Source organism: Pempheris klunzingeri, chromosome 13, assembly GCF_042242105.1.
Source record: "Pempheris klunzingeri isolate RE-2024b chromosome 13, fPemKlu1.hap1, whole genome shotgun sequence".
Taxonomy (NCBI): Eukaryota; Metazoa; Chordata; class Actinopteri; order Acropomatiformes; family Pempheridae; genus Pempheris; species Pempheris klunzingeri.
The window spans coordinates 6,505,328-6,515,156 of NC_092024.1; positions in this window are offsets into that span (position 1 = coordinate 6,505,328).

Consider the following 9,829-nt stretch of genomic DNA (forward strand, 5'->3'; position numbering starts at 1 on the left):
AACAAGTAAACTATAGACCTGAATCCAGCTGAAACCATTGTAGCACAATCTGCCAGGTTTATCGAGAAGTGAACCCACCAGACTGAGGGTAGGCTGACATGCATTAGAAACATCTATCTTAGGTGCTTAAAGGATAGGCTTTTAAATTACTGAGTGGGTTAGGGAAAGCACTTGATGAGAAAACAAGAGTCAGGTCCAAAAGACAGTCGACAACCCACCAAAGCACTGAAACCCAGTGGAATGGGTCTAGAAATGGGATATAGAGGCCCAAGGTCCCTGATCCAGCTGCACAGGATCACCTGAAACTCATTTATGAGGCGGCTGTGGCTCAGAGGTAGAGTACGTTGTCCATCAATTAGCAGATCAGTGATTTGCTTCCTGGCTCCTCCTAGTCTGCATGTCAAAGTGTCTTTGGCCAAGACACTGAACCCCAACTTGCTCCTGAAGCTTAGCTTCAGTGTGTGAATGTGTATGAAAGAATAGTCTCCTCCAACTTAGATTCCTCCTGTATGAATTATGTGTGAATGGATGAATGGGGATGTGATGTCAGAAAGCACTTTAGTCAAAATGACTACAAAGGCGTTATAAATACAGCCTATATACTAATATAAATACAGACCATTTACCATGTTAAAAAATAAGTTTGTATTGACTCATAACTAAGATATGATTAGCCTTTTTGTTAAAACATTTCAGCATTTTTCTGCATTTACTTCAGTATTAATATCCCCGTCAACCATATCTCCAACTCTATCTGCTCCTCATTGTTACTGTCAAAGTCCGCCTTTTCTCCAAAAAATTCAATTGTGTACCCATGCACAAACGATTCACAGGACAGAAGGAATGCACACAATGAATGTTGAAAACAAAAGCTGACACAAGCATGCAATTCACATGGTAAATGGTCTGTATTTGTATAGCTAGCTTCAAGTTATTTCAACTACTCAAAGTGCTTTACATCACATCCTCATTCACCCATTCATACAGGAGGAATGTAATTTGGAGGAGACTATTCTTTCATACTCATTCAGTGTCTTGCCCAAGGACACTTCGACATGTTGACCCATAGGAGCTGGGGATCAAACCCCCGACCTTCTGATTGAGGGACGACCCACTCTACCACTGAGCCACAGCCGCCCTGTAATGCATACAGTAATGCAGAAGACAACAGCTGTAAATATTTGATGCGTTCTTCCAAAACTCCTCTGACCCACTAGGTATCGGGTTTGCAATGTCGTGGAAGATGGTAGATTGGCTCTAGCTAACTCACGATGTGGCATGTGATTTGCAAGATTGCAAGGACCGTTGTAAGAACAATGCATTTGACCATACCATGTTGGGCAATGGTCTTCGTCAGTCTGCTTTCCTTAAACACTGTGAAACACTTCAGCTGTTGTTTGGCTGTGGTGTAAACAGATACACTACTTGCTGTTTTTCTGTTGTATTATTGACAGAAATTGGGGACCTGCACTATTAAAACTGTATTATTAAAATGCCACCAGAAACCAAAACTGTCAACTGATCAACCAGGATTGAAATCTTTAAGGTTCTCTGTACGATATCCTAGCATATCAGACCAAAACAAAAGTGCGTCAACCCCCTGCCATCACCATGGCTCCACTGTCAGGTGTCTCTTTCTTAAAGCAGAGGCTGAGGCCATTACTCCACTGTATCTTTACATTCTTTAGAATCGTTGTATAGATAATCTTGAAGGATAATTATATGGACCTAATTTTGCCATGAGAACAGTAAAACCAATGCTTCAGGTAAATGCTGGATGAATTTTCAGTCGTCACTGGCATCGTGGAACAGTGACAATTACTGACCTGAAGAGCAGAGCTGCTGAGCTTATATGTGTCAAGATCGTCAACCAAAATTGCAACAACTGTGAATTCTCAAAGTAATTTATAAAACATGTATAATAAAAAAATGCCCGTTTTTATTTTCTCATTTAATCATTAATTCTTCCATTTATACTGTATTTTGCTAGCACCTTTCTATAGATATTGCCCTGCTGTATTAAGAAAAATTATCTTTGCATGTAAATGGCATTAATTGACATTTATCGTGGACAGCATATTGTTGTATGCTGATGTCTGTGGACAAGTGATTGTGATACTAACAGATGATGACAGCCACACACAGCTGGCTTACATGCGTGTGTGTGTCAGTGTGTGTGTATGCATGTGGTGGTTGGGGGAGGGTTTTTATGGGAAATTAAGGTATGTGGTCATGACAGCGAGCATAGAGCATGTGGCATGAACATAGCCTGTTGTCACTCAGATACCATGTATTACACAATCATATTCTTACATGTGGTCTTCCTCCACTTCATAACCTGCTTTAATTTCTGAACAATTGTTGTGTCATGATGGTGAGCCTTTTAGAATGCAGTGAGTTCATTTTTCTTTTCCTGTCGCGTGTTGTGCTTTAATCTCCCCGCACACACTATGGTTTAAAGTGTTAAGTTCAGTTCTTCGGCTGGACTCAAATGCAGATTCTGGAAGTCAAAGGGGAGTTGAAAACAGGGTTTTATTGAGAGAGTGAGTACAGATGATAAGATTTTTAGCAGTGGGAGGCAGGGCAGACAGTGGGAGGCAGGGCAGACACATCTGTGAGTTCTGGCAGCGAGCGGAGGGAACCGGAGATAAAGACCCAGAGAGAGGTGTGTGTGGCTGGTGGAGACAGCACACTGAAGCACAGGAGAATAGAGTATCTCAGGAAAGAAAAAAAAACACACAAGAACACCAGAAAACAATGGACTGAAAGCAATTGACTTAAGTTGGGAAACAGGGTGAATCTTCATAGGAGGGATGTTTTAACCATCTTTGAGTCAATTCTTAAGGGCATATTCTTGAGAGAAAGCCAGACTTTCTGATCTGGATGGTTGACATAACTAGAGTACAGTGACAGTCTGCATTGCGGCAGTTGGCCTCCATGGATCGTAGTAAGGCTGTGCGAGTGTCCTTCCAGGCTTTACAACAGTGGTGTGGATGTATCTGGCCAGACTGTACCGCTAGTTCACTTTCCTGGGAAAGGTTAACCTCAAATGGAGTTACAGTGGTGGCAGCCCTGGTGAGAGTTGTGTTTGTATTCAATCCAAGAAAGCTGGGAGCTCCACACTGCAGGGTTGGTGGATGTGTGCTTCCAGCTTTTGGTTGGCTCTCTCAGTATGGCCGTTGGACTACAATTTAAAACCAGTGCAATGTTGCACAAAGAGCTTTACAGAATGTTTTCCAAAACTGAGAGATTAACTGCGGATGACAGTCAGAGATGATGTCCAGACGGATTCCATGGTGGCAAAACACATATTGAACCAGAAGATCAGCAATATCGCATGCAGAGGGGAGCTTGGGAAGAACCACAAAGTGTACAGCTATGAAAAACCTTTCGAGCATGGTGAGTATGATGGTGTCACTTTGGGATTCAGGCAGTCCGGTGATGAAATCAAGGGTGATGTGTGACCAGGCAGGTGAACAGTTCTTTCAGCCAAGTTGAAAACAGATTGTGCCTCTGGAGAACAAACAAAGGAGACTGGAGCTGCTAATTTGCTGTAGTCATGGACGATAGAAGTTGGCAAAACCTTGAAATCTCTGATTGTTTTTGTGTGTAGGGTTATGCCCACTCAACTATGGCTCTGATCTTCTCTGGGTCAGATTTTATTTCCCCATTTTTAATGTACCCCAGAAGGTTCTGGTAGGTCCAGTTTAGTGAAAATTGTGGCTCCTTGGAGGAGCTCAATCACTGAGGAGATCAACGGGAGAGGATACTTGTTTTTTTATGTGATTGACCACAGTATATGCTCTCACCTGACCGTACCCTGCGGAGTCGCTCAGCCAGGGAGAGATCAATCAATCAATCAATCAATCAATCAATCAGTCAATCAATCAATCAATAAATCAATCAATCTTTATTTATATAGCGCCAATTCATGACAGCGTTATCTCAAGACGCTTTACATAAAGAGCAAGTCTAGACCAAACTCTTTAATTAGAGAGAGACCCAACGATTCAGGAATTCAACATTAAGGATTCAAGAATCCCCACATGAGCAGCATCACATATTATATTAGGAAACAGTGGAGGAAGAACTCCCCTTTAACAGGAAGAAACCTGGAACAGAACCAGGCTCGGGGGGGGGGGGCTTTCTGTCAGGGTCCGTGTTGGGTGGAGGACAGATAGAGAGAGAGAGAGAGAGAGACAACACAAACAGCAACCAACGTACTAACAGCAGCTATAGCACTGACAATAGGAATATGACTAATAGCATTATGGTAGCACTGAAAAACATGACGAGTGGCTGACGATCTGCAGCAGTGATTCATGAAGCCAGAGAACCACAGCAGGAGAACCAGGACCAGGATCCACAGGAACCAGAGAACCACAGCAGGAGAACCAGGACCAGGATCCACAGGAACCAGAGAGATGAGAAAAGCACAGAAAGGCTCCGGGGAAGATACCAAGTTAGTAACAGACATTAAGCGCACTATACATTAGCACTGAAAATTGGCTGCAATTTCTTCTTAATTGTGAGGATTTGCTGATTTTCTTTGTCTTATGTGAACAATTGTGCCTTTTGGACTGAAGGTCGGACATTTCAAAACCTCACTTGTGATGGGCATTTTCACTGTTTTTTGACATTTTACAGACCAAACAATTAATTAAGAAAAGAAACAACTGATTCATCAGTAATAAAAATATTCTTGAATTGCAGCCTTACAGCAGATAATATACAATGACAGACCTATCGACAGACCAAAAGACTGGCAGACACTTGGGTTTAGTACTAATTGGCAAATGTTACCATGCTAAAACTAAGAAGGTGAACATGATAAATACTACCTGGTAGCAGCATGTTAGCGTTGTAAGTGTGAACACGCCAGCATCCAGTAGCATTTAGCTTAAAAGTACAGTAGGATTTGGTTGCAACCCACTGAATACCCATTTGACTTACCCCTTGCTTAGGAGAAACTACAGTGGCCTCCAGGTAAATAAGTGTGATCCTCCACTTGTCAAAATTTGGCCTCATTCACCCACCATTCTTGACATTCATGACAGCTGACAACACCAGGCGGCTGGAAAAGTGGGTTGAAAATGGGACAACTTATGAGGACAATGAGAATCATTATCAAGAACACGTGTGAACAATTCTGCTGTTAAAGAATACATCTTGAATCTGATGTAGACTTGTCTTAGGACATTTCTTGAGAACAAAGTTAAACTTTGGAGCTAAATAAAACTTAAGATATTGGTGAGTGAGGCCCATTGTTTTTAGACCAATTACTTTTCTCTTGTAGTACAAATGAATATGAACTGATATACTACGATATGGTGGCTTGTGTGTCAGTATTGAAGTGACAGAATAGCGTTATTTGAAGCCCTGGGAATGAGAATGGCCTGGATATTCATTCAGCTACTATGCATGAAAAGAGACGATAATCGCCATTGACATATTTTCTCCTTCAGCCAAGGAGCCGTGGTCTTCCCTAGATGATTGGCTAAAAGGAATGTATTCCTTCATTATCTAGATTTTGATCCTGAACAAGCCCCTGGGTCACTGCTGGGTCTATATCTATTGACAGATGGCTGCACTGGGACCAGTAAAACTAATGAGGGTTTCAATGGCTATGTGACACCCAACCTGTGTGATTGAACTGTGTGTGAGCTGTCAAACACTGACTCGTGGTAATGAAAGATCACACAGTGTGATGTACTGTATGTGTCACATTTTGAATAGGTTAGGTCAAAAGTACATGAAACATCTTCATTAAAGGTCTGTGCCTTAATGACATTAGGTTTATAGGTGCATCAGTTAAATATGTCATTTGAATTGTCTTTACCACATGGAGCGCAATATGGTATAGAGAGCTTTGAGGAAATGAATGATGCAAAAACAACCACCATGGTATTTAGTTTTTAGAACGCACAGGAGGAGATATTGGAGCTATCAAAAATAAAATCATGGGAGGCTTTTTTGAATAATATAGTTACCATGCCACCTAATGGTATACATAATCAATTCAATATCACACATTCATATTCTTATTGTATTTTCCCATAGTTGGTATTATTATATAGGTTCTCAAAACAACATATCCACGGACATGTCCACATGGACATATCCACAGATATTTTTGATGAAAGAAGCAGAAAAAAGCATACTATCTTTTGCCTCATAAATAATCCCTAATTGTTTACATTGCACAGTCTTACTGTATAAATATGTGACTAAGAAGTGACGCTGTGATGGATGTTTACACCAGCCAGTTTTGGTAATAACCTTCTGTGTAATAGTCATGGGAATCTCCATCACTGAGGCCCATGCAATATGCATCTTGATGTATTGTCAACAATCCAGTACATTAAAGATAAATATAATTCAACTAACAACTCAATAATTCAAGTGCAATTTGAAATTGTGATGCAGCACTATTTGACATGATTTTATCCAACAGAATAAGATTCAACGTGATACAATGCTGTGCAATTCAAAATGTTACAGAGTTTGATTTTTAAGCAAATCTTAACAGCAAATCAGAAATTAACTGTAAAAGTGACATTTTTACTTTAGATATTTATCTAATACTGCAACTCAGTAAGTATCTCATTTGCATATTTAAAAAGGATAAAACAGAAGACACTAGATACCCTCCAATCAGATCTTAAAAGGTTAGAAAGCAGAGATAAATGATATTCACGCACAGGAGAATACAAAAATAATATGTTCATAAAGCATAGATACAATGTGGCTGGAAGTAAATCAGCAAAACTACTGTCAAACTGAAAAAATAGCAGGCAAAAAATGTACAGAATAAGAGATATGAATAAAAAGAGATTAGAGAATAGTTAGTATTCCCATATTAAAACAACAATTTACAAGACAGAGGATATCCAAAATTGCTTCGAAACATACTATACGAGACTATATGCCCAACCAAAAATTAACAACAAAGATTGTCTGTGATAGATCAATTCTTAAAGAATTTAAATTCTGTGACCGAGGAAAAGAACTTGGCTTTGACAGGAGAAATTACAGCTGAAGAAATAAACAAGGCAATCTCAAATCTTAAGGCCAACAAGTCCCCGGGCTCAGATGGGTACACCTCAGGGTGGTACAAGACACTCAGAGTATCGTTCATCCCGTTGCTCAGGAATACAATTAATTGGGTGTTGAAGGAGGGAGAAAATCTTAGCTCTTACAGGGAAGCCATCAGGATGAGTTAGAATGTTCCAACTACTGTCTTATTAGTGTCCTTAACCAAGATTATAGATAGTTTACAGCTATCCTAGCTAGATGCTTAGAAATAATTCTGCCAAAAATCCTTCATTTTCAACAGAGACAAACACAAGAAGAACAAACATCAGACGGACTTTGCATGGAATGCAACATGTAATTGAAAAACAATAGTGCTTGGAATAGATACGGAAAAAGTGTTTGACTCTGTTGGGTGGGACGTCTTGTATAGGGTGCTGAGGCACTTTAGCTTCCATGAAACATTTATCAAGACCATACAGGCTCTTTACAACAAGCCAACGGCTACGATCAAGGTTAATGGGAGGCTCTCAAAGTCCATCACACTAGAACCGGGCTGTCGGCAAGGCTATTCAACAAGCCCTCTTCTCTGGTTCTCTTGGAACCCCTGAGCACTTGGATTAAACAAAATGAAAATATAAAAGGTGTAGAGTGAATAGTACAGAAATATACATCCTTCATGGTGCTCATGTGTACTCTCACAGACTATGGTCTACTATCAGCTACAAAATAAAGTTGGAATAATTGTTCAATACCCCCAATTTAGTTAAAGCCTGAATCCACAGTTTGCAAAGGTTCATTGTGGTTTAAGTTTCACTGTGATATGTTTGGAAGAGTTTGATCAATAAAGTTGAGAAGATATACACTTTATTTATCAAGAATAAATCACATTGTCACAATCATTTCATGAGAACAGGTCAAAAACATTTGATTCCAACTTGATGGGCAACAGAGTACATTTACAAAGTACAAGTTATTACTTTTAATAATAGACCAGACCAAACCAAATTTAATGAAGCATCTGGGAATCAGCTTACCTCAAGATTTAAAGCAATTCAAAACTATTCATTATGCCCAATTACTTTCTAGAATTAAAACGGATATCAGAAGATGGAAGGTAATACCTTTTATGAGCATCACATCAAGAGTGGAGGTGATAAAAATAAATACACTTTAGGCTACTGTACCTGTTCCAAACCCTGCCAGTTTAGGTAACAGATAATGAATTCATGGATTGGGATAAAATGATCTCCAAGTACATTTGGCAAGGACAGAGACCAAGGACCAGGTACAGCACGTTGCAGTTACCCCAAATGAAGGGAGGATTAGCCCTCCCGTGCTTAAGAAGCTATTATCAAGCTGCACAAATAAAAAACCTGTTAAATTTATACGATCCTTCCTGCTCAGTAAGATGGAAAGACATTGAGGCTAGTACAACAGATGGTGTCCCTATACAGGCTGTAATAGGAGATAATAAACTGAGAAAACATATTAGAGAGGAGACAAATCCGTGGTAGGATGTATCACTTAAGATCTGGTTCAGGTCAATCACAAAGAATGGCCTATTGGCACATAGCAAGCTACTAGAATGGATTGCATATGATTCTGAGCTCCTACCAAATAGAACAGATAAGAGGTAAAGAATAAGGAAATCAAAAGTTTCCAAGAATTAAGGGATCAATACAGTTGAGCCAATCAGGATTTTACAGATATTTGCAATTGAGATATTATTTAGAGACATTAAGGAAAATACAGAGGGGTGTGAGTCAGGAGTCATTAGAATGTTTGCTTCAGCATATTATCAAACTTGGGCAGGAAGCTAATCTCAAAATTATACATGGGGGTCGAATTAACAGAAAAATACAATATATAAAGGAGAGGTGGGAGAGAGAGGCAAACATTACGTTAACAGAGGATGAATGGGAAGAAATGAATAAGCAACAGTGGAAAATGACTTGTTCGTTATCTTAGAGAGAACAAGGGTGGAAAAACATTACAAGATATTTTGTAACACCAGCACAGAGAAATGATCAAGACACAGGCTGTTGGAGATGATGTGGAGCTGGGAAGAGGATTTGGGAAAACTGGATTGACTATACAAGGCCAATAAGGTCAGACTATATTTGAGTGTGCAAATTGAAAAACCCCTTGATTCCTAGCTACAGATTTTGAAATGTTCCTTTATTAGCTACACTGGTAACAGACTTTTTATTTTGGACAGAAGCCAAAAGACACTTTACAATAGGAACAAGTGCTATGAATGAGTATTAAAGTTTGAATTATCTTATTTTATCTATTTATTTCATTATTCAATTTTCTTTTTTATTGGACAAATCATAACATGCAGAGTACATCTGGTGATGTCGTTCACCCATACAGTACAGAAGACATAGCCACTTTGTACCAGATGTACACAGATGTACGCTGCATGTTATGATTTAAAGTAAATGAAAGAAAAAAATAATTAAAAAAAAAAAAAGGTGGTGATTCTTTGGGGGATTTTTTTGTTTTCTTGTTAATTATTTTTGTATGTATTGTGTTGTGTACTCCCGACATCACTGAAAATGAAGTCACGCTCTCAATTGCTCCTTGAGATTTAAACAATCGTTGAATGAATGAATGAATGAATGAATGAATCACATGGCTTTCTATCTCAGGTTCTCCTCCTCTTACTCCTGTGGGGCACCATTATTGTACATTTCCTCTTCCTCCACAGTAGTCTGTCAGCCAAACCACAGCCATTTAAGGGACCTGCTAGGGATAATAATAATAATATAATAGTAACAAGGCGGTGGAT